This window comes from Pezoporus flaviventris, unplaced genomic scaffold (assembly GCF_033815535.1).
Source record: "Pezoporus flaviventris isolate CSIRO_AGI_PZ_B2104156 unplaced genomic scaffold, CSIRO_AGI_Pfla_v1 ptg000001l, whole genome shotgun sequence".
NCBI lineage: Eukaryota > Metazoa > Chordata > Aves > Psittaciformes > Psittacidae > Pezoporus > Pezoporus flaviventris.
The window spans coordinates 31,392,503-31,411,237 of NW_026892549.1; the positions used below are offsets into that span (position 1 = coordinate 31,392,503).

At 40.8% G+C, this 18,735-nt stretch overlaps 1 protein-coding gene across 7 annotated transcripts in view; it reads right to left on the bottom strand.

Moving 5' to 3' along the window:
- Nucleotides 1-18,735, bottom strand: part of ZMIZ1 (zinc finger MIZ-type containing 1) — a 344,473-nt gene that overhangs the window by 220,358 nt on the left and 105,380 nt on the right. For all 7 annotated transcript variants that reach the window (XM_061450341.1, XM_061450374.1, XM_061450321.1 and 4 more), the window contains exon 3: nt 1,950-2,032. The gene's annotated coding sequence lies outside the window, so the exon portion shown is untranslated. The remainder of the gene's footprint in view (nt 1-1,949; nt 2,033-18,735) is intronic.

Genomic DNA, 18,735 nt, shown 5'->3' on the forward strand with positions numbered 1-18,735 from the left:
AAGTGTAATTAATGTAGGCTGCCAAAAAAAAAGAAGGAAAAGGAGGAGAGGGGGAATATAATAATTAAAAAATAAATCCTCCTCACCCTCCTGTTCTTTCTGTGTGTTTATTAAGCCTCCGGAAATACCATGGCAAACATTCCAGCTCTACAGCAGCGAGGTCACATGACCTGAAGGCACAGCAAGGAACTTCTTTCCCAAGTTCCTTCACAAAACAGTGATTTTCTTATTTTTTTTTTAATACACATCAGGATCCAAGTCCAGGGAAATCTCCAGGAAATTTTCAGGAATACAGTTTTGAAACAGGGTGGGGTTTGGGGTGGTTTTTTTTTTTTATTTATTTGCTGTATTTCTGTGCCTGCACACGCTATTTTTTTATAATTAAAGACCAAAGTCTTAGACCTACATTCAGGAAGCATAAAATAAAGCATACTCTTTAAGGCACCAGTAAAAAGTATTTGTCCTCTAAATCTCCTATTACAGTTACAATCAGTAATATTGTATTTCTTAATATAACAAGATCTTTTCCTGGCAAAAATCACAGCTGTTAAAACCTCTCCTCCTCCTAGTCTTTCAGTATGATTTTAGTTAGAACTGTTAATGAAAGGATTTATGCACATGAACTTTACTAAACATTATGAAAAAGTACTCAAAATGTGAACTTGAATAACAACCTTCCAGTTTTTACATGTGTAAGTACTTAGAAGTAATAATTTTAAATGTAGGAGTATGGATGAATCATAACATAATAGTTGAGTATCAGTTGAAATTTCTGTTTTTGTCTTGAAACAAAATAGAAGCAAGCATCACTGTACAAAAAGAAAAACAGTCCTGCAGTGCAAAAGCACAGCCAATGGCAGGCACACACCACTAACTTGCTTTTGTAGCCATGTCAAAAATGCTTCTAATTATCAGAGGTAAAAGAGGGATGGCATTTCTGCTGGAAGCAAGTTTTACACTTCAGTCTTTCCTCTACCCCCTCTTTCAGCCTATAAATATTAGTCTTACACATTTTTCTCCCATACAGCTCATGAAAAGGTTGAGTTTTTCAAGGCTGAGAGCAGACAGAAATGTTCATCAAGAAATGCCTTCAGGTCAACTATCTGTAGCTCATCAAAGTGCAGCACTGAAAATATGGATGAGGGGGAGGGAGGATTATATGAGCAGGGTAGATCAGATCATTAACTTTTTTTCCTTTCGGAAATGGGTTATCATCCATGCACTCTGGTGGTGATGGTCACAAGGTACTGACTCCTCCTACCCTAATTTCAGTTGCATTCAGAACAGCTACAAATGCATGAAAGTGTCTTGAATGCTATTTCCCAGTATAAGGAAATGTTGCAGAGATGTGACAAGGAGTGAAAGTGGAGATGACCCACATAACAGTGTAAGGAAAGGCAGCTGGTCCACAAGAAAACTAATACGTGGACCAAATTCTTGAGAAGCTCTGAACTGCACTGGAAATAAGGCAAAGATGATATTACCTCTTGGTGGGGGGACAACAGAAACCCTGGAGTGCCGACTGTGTTTTATTTCTGTACAACAGCTGGACATGAGCTATTGAACACATTATTGAAACTACTGCTCATTTCTGCTCAGGGATTTCTACTTTGTTTATTATAAATACACATTTATTGGCAGCAAGTAGAACATATTACTCCCCCGTTTTATAGCTCGAATGGCTCATGCAAAGAGTAATCTGTTTGTATTCTGTATCAGGATCAATAATGTACCAGGGATAGCCCAAGGAATGTTTATGCTGAGGGCTTGTCTTGCAGCGTTTTGTTGTTGCAATCAATTGAGCAAACAGGACTGCTTCTTAAAACAACAAATAAACTTTGATAGCGACCAGATCAGCCCTTAATGCACAAAACAGGATGCAGCGTCTAGAAAAAGAGTGAAAGCTCACAAGTGTGTTTACTGCCTGATGGTGCATAAAGCTTTCCTACCTGAATTTTTTCCACTGGCCTTTCTTCCTCTCAGTAGCCGGGGACTGTTTCCTTAACGCCCTCACATAACAAGTTCCATTTACCTGCAAAAAAAATACAGACACATCATGCTTCCCTTCTCCTGCATAACATGGTAACATTCGAAGCAGCTCACTGAACAGACCTGAAATGAATGAAGAGCATTTAGGAATACCAGGACCAAGCCTGAAGGACCAGATCTGAGGCTGGATCGAGGTTCCAGCTCAGCTCTACCACCCCCAAGCTTTTAAGACTCACTCCAGCAGTTTAAGTCTTACTGTTTTTTTTTGCCTGTAACAATGAGACAAGGAAAAGATACCAAGAATTCTGCTGAGGTTTATATCAAAATTTCCTGAGCCAAATGGTAATATTTCTTTACAGTTAAAGGTCATGCTGAAGTCTCTTTTATTCTCTTTATAAATGATAAATCACTGACTGTTGTGAGCCAAGTGCCATTAAAAAAAATATCCCAACCCCCGAACTCTGCTCAGGGGAATATGCCAAAACACCTCAAAACCACCATGCTGTCTGCAGCAAAACAAGACAAGTTTATGGATTACATTGGCACAGCAGCATGACTTCTAGGAAATGCATTTTAATTATAAAGAAAGACTGCGAAGGGAGACAGAGAAATGTTTACAAGCAGTATGTATCTTGTTACATGCTGTTTCAGCAGGCAGACAAGGTGTCCTTACAGCCTTACTACTAGGCTCCAAACCTCAGCAAATACTGAAGAAAGCAACATGATGGCTACATTTTCCTTCTTTTTTGACTAACTACCAAATAACTTTCATGCAAAAGAGTTTTCCATTAAACATGAAAAAGCAAGTATTACAGAAAAAGAATAAGGCACACAATCCACAGCCAGTCCAGGCTCCTCCCCAAGGACCAGATTTGGGAGCAGACACTTCTATCACAATTCATATGATGCAAAAGTCAGAGGAGACGTAAATGCGGAAGAAAAACCTCAAATTATTACAAATAACTTGTTAGCTGCATTCAGTATCTGTTCTGCAGTCATATTTATTCTGTTCACTGATATTCACAAAGAATAAAAACATGTCTGAGAACTACAGGTTAGAAGCAGTCATCCCACCCCAACACTTACAGTGCCACCAAGGGACTGTCTGCTTCAGACTGTTTGCTGGTTTTCTTGCCTCACAACAAAGGGCAATTTTAGAGAAGTTACGTATTGACAGGCACCCTGGGTGAGTGACTGGCTTTTAAGGCCTCATTGAACTGTGAATGTTTTCCCCTGGAACATATTTATTCTCATCCTGAAGTTTTCCCCAGTGCTTTTGTACTGCTTATACAAGCCAGGAAAAACATGTTAATTGATTCAGATTTAGTATGTGTTAACATGACTTTCTCAGCTAATGCAGACGGGGTCTTTCATGAAGTCGGAATTAGTTATTTATCCAACTTGCAAGTTTGATCCTCCAAAGGATAAACTTTTGTTCCGCCTGCCCCAGGAGCTGGGTACCAGTCCAGGTGCAACAGGATGAGGTATTGGCAAATTGGCTGTAGCATTTCTTTGGCAGCTTCAACTTTACCTCTCACTTCTCTCTCCTGGATGCTTGTGTAAATTGTCCAACCCCGCATTTCTGCAGCTGCATGGTTAGCTGGATTGGGGGAACTAATTTCTCATAAACAGCTGTGCCAACACAACACAGGGAGCAGGCATAGGTCAGAAGTGATCAGCCGCAATGGCAGAGGGTAGGAACAGAGGCTGTTTAAACCAGCTTAAACTGCACTACTGCAATACACAGAGCCAACATTTTGCTCCCCTCCTCTACACTTCAGTTCTGCCCGTCTGTAAAACTGGCACCACAATTCCCATTTTGTTTCATAAAGCACCTCTCAAAAGCGCTATCCTACTAACATGTCTGTGCACTTACATCACAGACCACTTTTTGTAAATCAGGCTCAAGCTGATTCTAAGAACATCTGTCTCTACCAGCATCTGCTCCCTAGTTTCACCATGCAACCTTGCCCACGGGCTGTACCACCTGCCCCACCACTGCCCCTGTCTGTTCCTGGCCCTCATAGCAGCCCCAGCTCTGCCAGCACACTGAACAGGAACCAGTTTCTGATGATAAAATCAGCATTTTATTAAAGCATGATCTGTTATCTCATCCTGTTTCTAGGGAGATCCCCAAAACAGTCTCACTGTACAGTCTGGGGTAGCAGGCTACACCTGAAAATGAGAACAGATGAGGGGGAAAAGGACAACTGAAGAGACCTTAAGCCTAGCATCAGTCACCCTTCTCCAGGTGTGAAACCATGGCCTCGCTGTGACACAACACGGCGCCGTGCAACCTCCACCCTTTTCACATTCATACCCAGCTCACGTCCCATGACGCAGCTGCACAAGCCGGCACTGGAACGCAACAAATCCCCACAGATCCCCACCGGTGCCCAGTAAGGGAGCTGCCAGGTGTGAACAGGAAAGAGCATGGAGGGAAACGGGCAGCACTCAGCCAGAGATTATTTCCTGCGCTTCCAGATCCAGCAGAGGGAGCACAAAAACACAGGGTTTTGGCAAATGCTTTTTTGGCTATGAACTGCTCGATGCTTGGGATTCCAGGCATTTTGTATGAGATTATTTCTATAGCAATGCATATGTGGTGCATTACAACCACATAACAGACAGAACCCTTGCTCTGAGTAGATTACACCATAAAAATCAATATGGTGAAGGAGAGGACCAATACAAGCAGGGAAGGCTGCAGAAGGTGAGAGGAGGAAGGAGAGCAAACACAAGAAGGGCTGCCAACTCTGGTGATTTGATCATGACTCCTGCAATACTAGGCCTTCTTCCTAAAGCCAGCTCTCCAGAGTCTCATCATCACGTACAAATTTCAGCTTTCATATTTTTGCTTGCTTGCTTTTTTTAAAGGCTATATCTCTAAGTTTCCAAAGTTCAAAAGCAAAGCTGTAAAGGTGGCTTATGTAAACCCCCAAGACTCAAAAACTGGCAAAGAAGTACAAGAATCCCCAAAATTTGTTATCTGCATGTTGTGGGCAAAACAACCTAAACTGAGGGAGCTTTACTTAATTTTACTTTATTTATTGCCAATTAACACATTTTAATTACTGTTTGGGGAATTGTGTGGAAAAAAAGGAAACTAAGCATTTCAACAAACATTGAGGGAATTTTTCCTCTGCCTTCCCAAGGCTCAACTTCAGCCAAACACCTTTTCTCCTGACCCCTTTCCTAATCTAATTTCCCTTGTTTCTGCCATGCCTCGCACTCAGTCCAGTCCAACTGCTTTGGTGAGGCAACAGGCAGCAGAGGTGGCTGTGGGCTGTATGCTCAGTGGTTTGTCTGCTCCTCCCCACTTCTCATTTGTCCTTCCACCGCTCCTTGCTGCTTCACTTGATTTCCCATCCGAGCCTGGACTCCTCCTCCACTAGTCCCAGTCTGCCAAGGATGTCCTAGCTCCAGCCGGGGGCAGCCACGGTCCCACAGGGGCATTCCTGCAGGGCAGCCCAGGCGATGTCTCCCTCCCCTGCAGCCCCTGCCACCAAACCCAGCAATTTAGGCCCAATATTCCATACAGTTTCAACAGTTTTCTTTTAACATGGCATTCTGGTTCTTAGTGATTTTGCCAAGATGAATCAATGGAAAAGGTCAATATACATAAGGGAAACACCCAGAGCAAACTGTGCATCATGGCAAGTCTTAAAAGCATGTAAGAAACACTGCAGGCGAGAACTGGAAGAAATCCAACAATAGGGAGGCAACACAGAGTTCATCTTTAGGCCTCCCACATCTCAGCTGTAACATTGCAATGGACTTGGGTTAAGCACAAACAACTTTCCCTGCTTTCTCATCACATCCTGGTCCCACCTAGCACCTGGCAGTTCTGAGAGACACGTTTCTTTTAGATGTTCCTGGAGTATCATAGACCTTCCTAGAGCCCTGTGTCTCAGCCTTATCCTCTGAGGAAAGCAAGAGGGACCTCAGGATATCTCAGTGTCTACACCTCAGCACTCAGCCTGCACTGGACTTGAGCTGCAAAACCTTCAGCTTCCAGAAACAAAATACCATTTGGCCTCTACATACCCAAACAAAAATTAAGAGATAGCAAATACAAAACACACACATCCCTGGAAACCAGAAATACTGCAAAGATAGACATGAGCCTGTTGTACAATTTTCTTATGGAAATACATAAGGCAGGTGCAAATTCCAGGTATTTTTCTACTTTCACAAATTCTTTCCAAGTTCCAGCACTATTCTTGAACTACAGAATATATTCAAACCCAAAATTCCTGTAAAACCACAGCATGGTTTTGAAACCGTGTTTTTTAAAACCACAGAATCCCAAGTTCTCATTTATCCAGGGCTGCAACTGGGTCATAAGTGAAGAATACAAAGGGCTGTCCTTCCTAAATAAGCTTACTGATCAACAAGCATACTTCTGCTAAACAGGAAATTTTAAACACTTCTACACACTGTTTAAATATTATATGCAGTCCCTGTTAGGTACCGTAATTCTCTATCAACTCTGGAGTTTTCAGAGACTTGAAATTCTATTTTGGAATTCTAAAGCAAATCAAGATCAACACTGAGCGTATGCCTGACAAGCAGAGGATGCTGTCCTCTGCAGAAAAAGGGAGAGTCTGCTAGATTTATGAAAGAGAAACATTAAATATTAGTAAAGCAATGCAAAACAGGTGGGGGGTTTGGAGAGGTGAAAAAGAGAGAGACCCTAAGCTTAGTGGAGGTTTGTGTGTTCCTTTCCTGGGCAGAGACAGAGTAAGAGCAAAATACGACAGAATCCTGTATTTCAATTTTTGCTTTACTTTTCACCGGGGTAAAAGCAGAAGTTTTGTTTATTCAGTCACCATTTCCTCAATTAGTTTTTCTGATTTTTAACGAAAGTTTGTGCTTAGTTTCTTTTCCCTACATAAACAGAAATGACATCCATCTCAAACTTGTATTATTTCAAAAAAAGAAAACGTAACTGGAGTTCACTTTTTTCAGATGTAGAGGCCATGAAGTTGTAGTTTACTCACTTTGAGATGGAAGGGAATGTCAGGTTTGTGTTATGCTCTACATATAGAAGGCCTAACAGCAGCAGTAAGCAGTATCATGATTTCCAGTTTAGAACAAAACTAAAATCCTTTGCTTCTCCCAACTTCACAAAAATCTAATTATTGAAAGAACCGCTTTTCCAGTCCAGCTCTCTTTTCCATGCTGCAACTGAATTGAAGATGCACCTAAAGCACCTAAAGCCACAGACCCAACATCACCACTATCCATGTCTTTGATCTCCTGGGAACCCTGAAGTTCCTGGGGCAGCACTGCACCTTGCCTCACTTCTCAGCCCCACATCCCAGATTCAAGGGCTGCAAAGGAGTCAGCAGGCTGATCTGGAGGTCCCTCCAGCACCAGAGGGAGGAAGGGGTGTAAGCAGGAACAGGGAAATAGGACTGGGAGGATGGGCACTTCAGTGCATCTCTCTGAAGTGCATCTCGCTTGCCATCTCTCTGATGGCAAGTGGCTTTGGCCTGAGCTGAAATGAGGCAGATTTGGTGCACCCACTCTGTGCCAGGGAGCCAGCCCAGGTGCAGCTCTGTAACCCTCAGCCAGGCCACTCCAGCCTACCAGCACCACAGCCAGCAACAGCAAAAATCAGCCCGGGGCAGATGAATCCAAAACAATTAGAGTTTGCAATTCATTACATTTCACAAGTGACCATTGGAGTAACAGCTCCTACCTAGTCTGCAGCAGACAGTAGCATACTTGAGTGCAACTGTTTGTAGCAGAGGGCTGAGTTGCCAACTCACAGGCATAGGATAATGAGCACTATTAATCTTGGCTTAAACTGAACCATTGTTCTGGAGATTGGACATCTCTTGTAAAATCCCATTATTAGAGACCATTTGCCATTTATTTCCGTGGCAACACTTTTAGTTTGTTTTGTTCTATTTTAGAAAAATTCCCCCCTTCCCTTTTCCTTATATCCTATTGTGCTTACAGGGCCTTAAACAATAATCCACTCAAGTACAGCCATGGAAGTGGTTTGAAGGAACAAAGGCTGCTTCTGGCATAGCCAGTGCATCTGATCTCCCTACATACAGCTGCCTGCATATCCTCTGCAGATTTGCAGAGCACTACAAGCCACTGATCTCCTTCTCCTGGGTGTTGGATAAAAAAATAAACTGTGGGCAGGAGGATTCTACTAAAATTATACTTGAAGCATCGAGTAAGGGTGCAGGTGAGTCAGAAGCAAGTTCTGCAGCAAATCTTGCTAAAGGAGTACGTAGCAGAAGGCTGACCTGAAAAGAAAGTAGTATGCATGAACAAGACAAATAAAAAAACCCAGAAATCTAACTCCAGGGAGGCGACGCAGTGGAAGCAGAATGTCTCAGCTCTGCTAAAGAAGATTATTGCCACATCTAGCAGTTAGCACCCACCCAAGTAGTGTGCCATCAACTTAATTCTCAAGACTAACAGAACAGTGAGACAGGATTAGACATGCTTGTTTTTAACCATTCATTTCTCTCTCTGGTGGAATACTATCAGGACAGCATTGGCATCAAAATTACTACCCTTCAAAGCATGCAGAGCACATTTTTAATTTCACATGTAGCAGTTATGTCATATGGGGTTATTTATTTTTTAATTTAAAGTGGTAAAACATATTTAATCTGTTTTGAGAAAAGAACAAATTGATTTAGTGAGCAGCTCAAGATTCTCCCTGGAGACACACAACCACACTCAGCAATCTGGATATAAGTTGAGACTTCACTAAAGTAATTTTAATTGTAGGTCATAAGGAATGTCGAGATTTAAAACACAAAGGAATACTAAAAGTTAAGCCATCATCTGTGAGACTAACAAATGTCTTATACTTGGCAGTATTTTTCAAAATCTTTATGTCATTACTACTTAAGCACAGTAGCCAAGCAGAGAGCTTAGAGGTGCATGTAATACATGCACATTATATATGCTGGGGGGGCAGGGAACACGACACACACACCAAACCCACCACAACAGGGGAAAAATACAGGGTTGAAAAGAAAACCAGAAGATGACACTCGTGTAGTTGGTGCATCTTTCCTACTTTGTCTCATTATACTAAATTTTTTCCTTATAAACGAAAACTTTTGCTTCACTGTGGTCAGAAAATGTTCTTCCTTCATACAGTATAAAACAGGGTTGTGCTTACAGCAATACATATGCAGGCAGGGAGCACAAAGGTGAGGAAAGATGGTTTTTAATGGTAACTTTAAAAACAGACCAACACCCACAAAACCTTAAACACTTTCAGAGCTTTGTGCACAGGTTTTATAAAGAAAAACTCTTAACTTCTTCTTAGGTAAAAAGTACTTTTTAAACAGTTTTTTTTTCACGGGGAAAGTCTGCCCAAATTCTGCCTTGCGGTTTTGAGCTGGTTCCTCATTCTATAGAACTTATCTGAACTCCCCAAATTTTTCTTTATCCACTTGCCTCAAATAAGAATGACAAAAGAGGGCTCTGACCTTTGCAGCAGAAAGTGAAAACCCCCCCAGTTTAACTTCTTAAAAGAAAAGTTAAAAATTAGGTGCATTAATTTTCAAAACCAAAACAGTATCTAAGAGCTCTTACTAAAGTATCTAAAGAAAACATTCATAACACATCTCGTTCTCTCACATTCTCCTATCAGAAATAAAGTTTAAAGGTCAGCAGTGTGAAATTTGGGCAGGTTTTTTTTTTTACCATCCCTGTCTAATAACCCTTTAGACTTGGTCAATATACAAATTTCCATTGCTGCCATTACCTTTCCCTCATGGGAGTGGAGACAAGAAGGGTAACTCCCCTCTTTTAGTTAAATGAGAATGGAACTCACCAGTAATGAGGTACTTAAACAGAAAGCAGTTCAAGTGATGCACTGAAGGCACACATTAAGGGAAACCCTTCATGTGTGTGGAAGTTAAAAACAAAGAAGTAATTTGAACATCCTATATTACTGCCAGTCAACCCTTTATTTACAAACACTAATTTCATTGGGTTTAGCCACTCACCTAGCAGGTGTGCCAAAACCGATGGATGAACACACATCTCCCTAAACATGAAGGTAGGCATCTCACGCAAGTACAAATCCACTGCCGTGTCCTTTTCCTTCACATCAGCTCACTGAATACTACTATACACTAACCACCTTCATATACAAGTTTAAATGCTGTGAATGTGCACATACATGCAAACCTACATCCACACATGATGTAGTGTGGGGGCTAGCACCTGCTTAGCCTGTGTGAGCAGCGTTGCTGCGCCAGGGAAGTGAATGGCAGGAAAGTTGCAATACTGCAACTCAAGTAAGATGCAGGCAAACACAATTCTAAAGAGCCAAGCCTTCCGTGCAAACTAGCGTCAGAAATAAAAGCACTGAAAGAAATAACTGCACATATGCCTCAGAGGAAGAGTCATATCTTGGGATTTAACAGCTAGCAGCAGTCTTTCCCCCATCTTCTCTTCAAGTCATTTGGTCAAAGCAGATGAGTGATCCTTGCGGTCCATCACATAAGCTGTTACACAAGCACACCCAAACTGGTAGCCCTGGATCCTGGTTTCCTGGTGCTCTGGAGGGCTGTAGGGCAGGGTCCAGGGCTTCCCCTCATGCCAAGCCCTGCCAGGCTGCCACGCTGAAACTTGAGGTCATTGGCAGCTCGGAAAGGCAGCCAAGAGCAGGCAATGTTGCACAATTTGTGTTCTGTGTGGACATCTGAGCTGGAAAGACAGTCACTTCAAAACAAGCTGAAGTTTGCCTCAGGATTTTCTATGTTATACTCCAGGCTGTTCTTAAACTCTTCCACTGATAGCATTTGCAAAACTCACATTAATTTTCTGCGACACTGAAAGAGGGAGGGAGAGACCCTAAACACAATCCCAGCCCTGCCTCACTAACTTCACTCCCTACATCTGCATGAACATCCACTTGCTGCCCTCCTGTCCTCAGAAGCCCTTTCCCTCCAACATGCCAAAAGCTTTTAACCCATATTAAAGCCACAAGCATCCAGCTCCAGCTCTGAACAGGCACTGCTGTGGCAAAACCACTGCTCTCTAAGAGGTGAGCCCTGGAAAATCTTGCTCAGACACTTTGGAGATGTGGCTGCTGCCACTGACCCTCCAACATAGACGAGGCTCCACGGGCTCATATCTGCACCTCTGCTGTGAGGGGTGGCTCAGTCAAGGGAAGTGCTGAAGAAAGTGGACGGAGAGCTCCAACAACGGAGGCAGAGGCAATCACTGCCTTCTGGCAGCCCCTCTCCGGGGGTGGGATGGACATCTGAGGAGGGGTGAATTAGAGGCAGAACAGCTGTTTGCTCAGTGAATGAGTCACAAGACTCAGCTATTAATTCTTCCTCCCAAGGGAATATGCCCCCATGCCAGCCCACCCACCATCCTACAAAACAAACAAACACATAATGGAGGTCAGGGAGGGGGAGCCCAGTAAGAGGAAAGATATAAAAGGGGAAAAAAATAACCAAGCATTTAATATTTACATAAGAATTAAATGTTTCATTAATTACATACAGAATCAATTTGTAGCTATTTCCCTTAAATTTCTCAGTCAAACCCCCAGATTTTACGCACTTTGAACTGTGCTGCACCAGTAATTGTGGATGAATATTTTAGATCAGTCTTGAATCACTGTACTGCACACACCAAATGAACTAATAAGCTGCTCATGTGTGGACTACTAATGTATTTTCTTTCTTTCCTAGACAGATGGAGCGCAGTCTAAAAATCAGTTGAACTGGCTACTGGGAATCTTCAGGAAGGCTTAGAAAAGTCTTTAGTTCTACCGTTTTATTAAAAATACCACTGAATAGCCTGCATGCATTAAAAAGGAACCAGGAAGATGCAGAAAAAAAACCAAGCAAGTTTAACAAAGATACAAAGGAAGAGCTGGACATTTCACATGACTATAGCAACCTCCAGAGAGAGACAATGAATAGTGTGTTGTGAAATATTATTACAGGACTATTGAAAAGATGGACATCCTTGCCATCTAGATGATATTTATCACAATAGGTCCATTTATGGGGACTCATTTTAAATCATATATAGTGGCATATCAGTTCTGTAATCTGACAGATGTGTTCCAGTTTACAGAAGCATCTGTTGAGTCACAATAGTTAACTGCACTTTGAGGATGCTTTCAGAGATTAAAAGTTCTCTTATTTCAAGGAAATTTTAAGTGTACTTACAGCTTAAACTCCCTTTTCATGTACAAAATTAACATATGTACGCACACTCCAGAGAAATTAATGTATGAAATGTAAGGAATAACTTCCCTGAGGGATTATCTGTTTTCTTCCGCCTCCTGTACACTCTGCCTCACACTGTGCTCAGCTACAGGGAAGAGAAAACAAAACCAGAACTTGAATCATGCATAATTCTGAAATACAAACTAAGATGTGGCTGACATGGGCAAAGAATACAGAAGAAGTTGTCTTCTTTGATCAAGAATTTTAAAAAACAGGTAACAGCTGAAAACCACTGCACGATGCCTGCCATCACTTTTTGTCAAAATGTTTGTCATTATATTTCGGAAGCTTTTATTAGTGCTTATTCTAAAGGAAAGGCTGTACAGGCTGTATCTTTCACCACCACAAGGGTGTATGACAAGCCAGGAGAACCACCCACAAGATTAAACGTGGGCTGAATGACATTAAGCCATTCCCCCATGTGAATCTCTACCAAATACTTTTTATATGCAGATAGGGACTGGAAGCAAGCAATCCCCATTCGTACACCTAATTATTCAAATACTGAAATTAAAAATATCAAAAAACTTGTAGAAGACTCTTAAAAGTTTTCAACATGTGTGAGCAGATTACATCTTTCCCATGCTTCTATCCTGAATTCTCTTGCAGACTTCTGCCCTCCATAACAGTAGGAGGATTAAGAAAACGTACTTCCTAGGAAGAAATGCAAACTTTGATTTAAAACAATTCTGCAGTAGATTTACTTGGTTGGTTGTTGTTTTACCAAAAACACAACAAAATGAAACAACCAAAAAAGGTATGGTCAGTTGTTCCTCAGACACAACTGAATCTGCCCCTCTATAGCTCACATACCACAGGGTTTCCATGATCAGTTCAATGAACTACTTGATTTTACTCCAGAAGCTATCATAAGGTTAAAGCACAAGTGCATAATCAAGAGCACCATATGAGACTAGAGATACCAACAGTGCATCTGGGTTTTGCTTCCTATAAATCCTATAGTGATAGCACACCACAATCTAACCAGACTGTTAATTCTTTAGTGTAGAGGAAATCAAACTTGAAGTGAGAGCGTAAAAGTTAAGACAAGCACTGCAATCGTGATCATGCCTTAAAGAGGTCCCATGTTGTTGAAGTTACAGCATATTCCCTTGCTGCTAAACCAAACTGAGACTGCTGTCTCAGTTGCATTAGATTATCAGCTAATTAGCCCCGAGTAAGGACAACAGTGTGTTGATGCTGGCAAGCTGTGAAAAGAACACTTCAGCAAAGAAGATCAATAGCATTTTTGTCTGGCTTACAATAGGAAAACTGCTGGCCCAGGTTATGAGTTTAAGCCATTTTTCATTTGGCAGACAAGACAGGACTAGTGACAGATCAATACAGTAACGATAGGCTGCTGCTCCTGCAGATGGCAGAACCATAAATACGGATCATTTTTAAAGCCTGGAGCAATCCATTATTTAAACAGAAACCACCTGACCTTTTATAATATTTAGACATTCCTACACAAAAAGGAAAATCAGAAAACAAAAGAGGGAAAATCAGGAAGATTAGCTGTCCTATAAAATAGAAGGGATTATTAGATGTTTGAAAGTCAGTATTTAAAGTACCAAGCTTCCGTGCTATTTGGGAGAAACTAAAGCCACAAGGTTGGCACCAGGTAACTACTTACCCCTTCAAAGACAAAATGTTATTGTGGATCAGTTCTCATTTTATGCGATTTTCTTACCTGTAGGTTTTCTGGGATAATAAAAGAGCCTATTTACTAATCTTTAAACCAGTACAAAATACAACAACAAAAAAACCCCAAACAAACAAGCCACTTTAATGTGTCCTGCCAGTGTGAGATGATTCACTTTAAAACCTACAATTAGTAAGTATTTGAGAGACTACAGTTACAAATGGGTGGTTATTTTTGCCATGTTGCAATATACACACTATAGCATTCACAGGTGTGGTTTGTTATTCTGCACCGGTATTAGGATTGCCTGTAATGTTCTGCATTTTTAACAAAGGCAAAGGAAAACAAGAGGAAGGTTTTACAACCATAGTGCTTTTATGGTAAGATCTCTAGTTGAAGGGAATCCAAAGGATAGCACCTTTACAAACTATTCAGGCCAGACCTTCAGCTGAGGACACAGGTCGAGCATCTGGCCCTACATTTACAGTCTTCTGTTTAATATAAACATGAAATAACCACAGAACGTGCTGAATTAATCATACAAGCAGCTTGCCTCTGCCTCCCCATCCGAGACTGGTTTGTGTCAATTACTAGAGAAATATCTGCTTAAGCAGGAAACTGATTTTACAAAAGCACATTAGATTCGAAGGCTTTCATCGATACTTTTTGGTTGCTGCAAGTAACTAATTAATGTTAATGTCAACATAAATGATGGGAGAAGGAGGAAAATATTAATAAGTGCAATATAAAACCCGAGATGGCTGCTTCTTCCCATACAGTACTGCCATGGAACTGGCTTCCAGTCCATGCCTGAAAAATGAGCTGTTATTAATTTGGTCACTAATTTTACCTTGCATGATCTAAGGAAACAGCGCTACATTTTCCCCTTAACTAATGCCAATTATGCACAGCATTAGTTTAAAATGCAACAGAATAGCACACAAACCAGAAGTCTTCTGACTGGGCTCCACTCATGCTAAGAATAACCTGGTGCACACATATACAATGCTAAATCTACCAGTGATCTGCTCTGCTCCGTAACTACTCCCCCAAGCCTTCTACAAGATCCTATTCACATCAAGCTGTGTTAAAGCAGGAAAACTAGGTACTGAATCTATTTTTAAAACAAATTGAATTTCTTTAAACTCAAAGGTGAAGGATGGTTTCAACCATTTCACATTTATAATCTCACCTCTTTTTAGCAGGCAGAGGTGCTCTTTATACCCAACCACGCTTAGACATGCTGTCTGCTTTTCAGTATGATGACTCCCTAGTATGTATTTTCTTTAACACTTCAGCCACCTTTACCCCAGTCCTTCACTGAACATACTCCTGGTATTTCTAGTTCTTATGTTTTCCTCTTTTCCCTACATCCTATTGGATCTAAGTTCCAATACACTATTTCTTTCTCAGTAAGGTCCTCACTGCAACGTTGACTGTTTCCTATATTTCCTCTGTCCATGGCAAGATCTAAACGACACCTTCCAACCCAGACCACACTCTGCAGACTCCCATTGTCTCCCTTCTTCAACCAAATTCCCTGGACTTTCTGTACTAAGAGAGTTTTAATCAATAAGGACATTAGCTCTTATTTTTAGTATTACACTATTAAAACGAAATTATCTTTGCCTGAAGATAGCACCATTATGAACAGCTTTATAGACTTTAAGATCACTACCAATGAAATGAGACCTCATGAGGACCTCCACAATTTCTTGTTGAAGAAACTGTACATAAGTGACAAGTCTACAAATAAAAAAGACAATGCAGCAACTTAGCTACTGTTCAAGAGGTTAATTAAGTTACAGGTAAAGAAAACCAGACAGGCTTCCAGCACCGCACTGAACTTCTATGATCATATTTAACTCCATGATGATGACCAAAAGGCAAGATCACTATGCATGTATTAATAACACAAACAAGAAAGCTGAAACAGTGCATTCACATTACACATTGTTTGTACTACCCTCTACCAGACCCAATCCTTTCAAGTGAAATAAAGTGAAGGTATTATAATGAGAGAGTTCATAATGCCATTTAATCGAGTGTCGAGCTGGAGCACAGTGGGTTGTATACCAAAGACAAAACCACATGTTTTGTCGGTACAAAAGTACAGAAGCAGTACAATGCTGAGTGCAAGAAAGAACACACACATTCTTCAGGCAAAATAACAAGTTACTACAAAACCATGTTTGTTTTCAAGCACTCAATGAAGAGAGTTTGCATACTAGGTAATTTCACATCATGAAAATAAGTTATTTCATAAACTGTGAATGAAATATGACCACAAAAATGTCTTATGATTCTTACAGACAGAAAACCCCAGATAGAAGTTCTCAATTTGTGAATTAATTCTTCATAGTTTTACTGGGAGAATTAATTATACTTCAACGATATTATAATTATTTTTCTACTACTGCTTATAGTTTACACAGTGCTTTACAACAACTAACCAGTTTCTGTAACACCTCTAGAAGTCCCTGTGTAGTGTACCTGACACAGGAGTATCCTGAGCTCTCAGGCAGCAGAACAGCAAGGGACACTTTCCCAGGGGGCACAGTATCCTTGGCAAACCTAGCAGGACATGCTTCTCACAATCAAGATTAATGTTACAACAGCTCCTTCCCATGTCTCAAAACCGGACTGCAAACTACCTTCATCCTCTCTCCCACGAAACAGAAAAAGGTAGTTGGAAATGATTCTTGCAAAGGACGGATCAGACACTCACTCACATGTTTTATATTAGCCTCCTGACCAATCCAAAACATCCTGCACATCTACCTGCCCAAGATTCGTGTCCTTGGTTGGGAGAAGTGAACATGCCACACAAGGAAGGACCCTAATGAGAACAGTTGCAGCTACTACTCATTCCCCTTCTGATACACCAAAGATGTCCAGTGTTATTCTTTATAGCAACAGACTAAAGACTACTCTTCTCCTAAGTAGCCATTGTTTTAACCACACCATAATATTTTTAGGAAAATATGAAAACAGTTTCCGTTTTATGTATGGAGAAACTTACATGACAAACACAGCAAGTGTTAGCACAACCAGGGAATGTTTCCAGAAAAACCTGGGATTCGGGTATAGTGTTGTTACAATTGTTACTTATTTCACAGGTGCAGCTAAGAAACCCTACAGACCTTAGCTTGATCTTAATCTGGGGCCTTCAGAGCCCCAAAATGATTTTTCATTGTATTACATAAATACCACTAAATATATATGACGTATGTATCCAAGTTACGTGTAACTTAAAATGCAAGTAACATCAGAAAAATTAAAGCAGAAAAATGACGCAGCAGCACAGATCGTCAAAAATCACTCTCGCGCGAGTGTCTTCAGCCCAAAGTGGCGTTTAAAGATCTGTTCCCTATATAACAGCACATTCTCAAATGACTGAAGATCAAGAAATAAAAAAAGCCTGAATTAAAACAGGGTCTGGTTTACTATCTATTAAGGTTGCAAAAAAGAGTCCCATTGGCTTCAGACAGAACTGGGTCCTACTCTAGTCATACCACTACGCAGGTTTCCTGTGCCTTTCAGCTTATCTGTATGACAGTTACACAGTCAGTTGTTCCCAAAATAGCAAGATACAACCTTCTATCTGCCTGAATATTCCTTATGGATAACAGCTCTAATATTCCTAGTGCCTAAAAAAGGACTTTGCAAACTAGGACTCAACTTCACTGTAACCTGTAGAGTCCCACTCAACCATCGCCATGTCCAGAGAAGCACTGTCATCGAAGTTTTACAGACTGGTTTCTTCCTTTCCTGCCCATCATGCGCAAGTCCTTTTCATAATTGCATGTCAAAAGCAAGAAAGACGCAGAGATCACATGCTTTCATCACTTATTTACAAATAGCTAATTAATGTAAGGACTTCTCTTGATTTTGCTGGGTTGTCACACACTTAAAATATTTGGGTGCTTCAGTTCTGTAGGAACAAACGTCCCAAAACATACAATATTATCATGGAGGGGAATTAAGATGTTTGCGTTGTTTCTTCCTTTAAAGCTTTAATTTACGTAAAATTTAGGAAAACTTTCCCCCCATCTGTACTCTGAAAATATTTCTTAAAACGCTGGAGAAAGCTTAATATGAGCAAGACAAATACAAATTAAAGTACACTGAAGAAATGGCAGGACAAATTGTTTAATCCTCGCTCAAAGATAAACACCATAACTCAGCAATGAAATGGATGAAACACAAGTCTAGTCTTTATTAGCGGAGATAAATGTTTGTCACCTTAATCTCCAATATGCTATTCTTCTATAACTATGGGGTATATTCCCAGTTCAATCTGTGGGAGATTTAGGCAGACAATGTTAATCCTAGTGTAAAATTTAAGCAACATGAATCAAGTCAAAGTGTACAAGAACATTTTAGCCACAAGCCGTAGCTCCCATCAAACAGGACACAGTCAAGATAAAAATCCTGCTGTTCTAATATCCTTAGGGCTTTATCCCGCCAGCAGTAACTGATAGTGTTGCTCATGAGAGATACTGCAAAAGACAGCAACAATAAGGACAAAAATATAACTCAAATCCCTTACTGAAGCGGATTAATTTTAATGAACACTTCATCTCTACTGCCTTTGACTGAAACTCTGCCATGATATTAAACTGCTCAGATGCCCACCTATTTCACCTTGCTTGCATATGCAGTGTTGATTCCATAAACATCCTGCAGTACCATTTACACCAAAGAGTGCATTTGCTGTACTGATTAGAGACTTCCAACACCATTAATGTCTGTCAGTCAGAAAGGCTGCAGGACCTCGGGTTTGAAAATCAAGCTAAAAAGAGACACACACTGGCAAACTCAAAAATCAGCATCCAAATCTAAACCAATTTC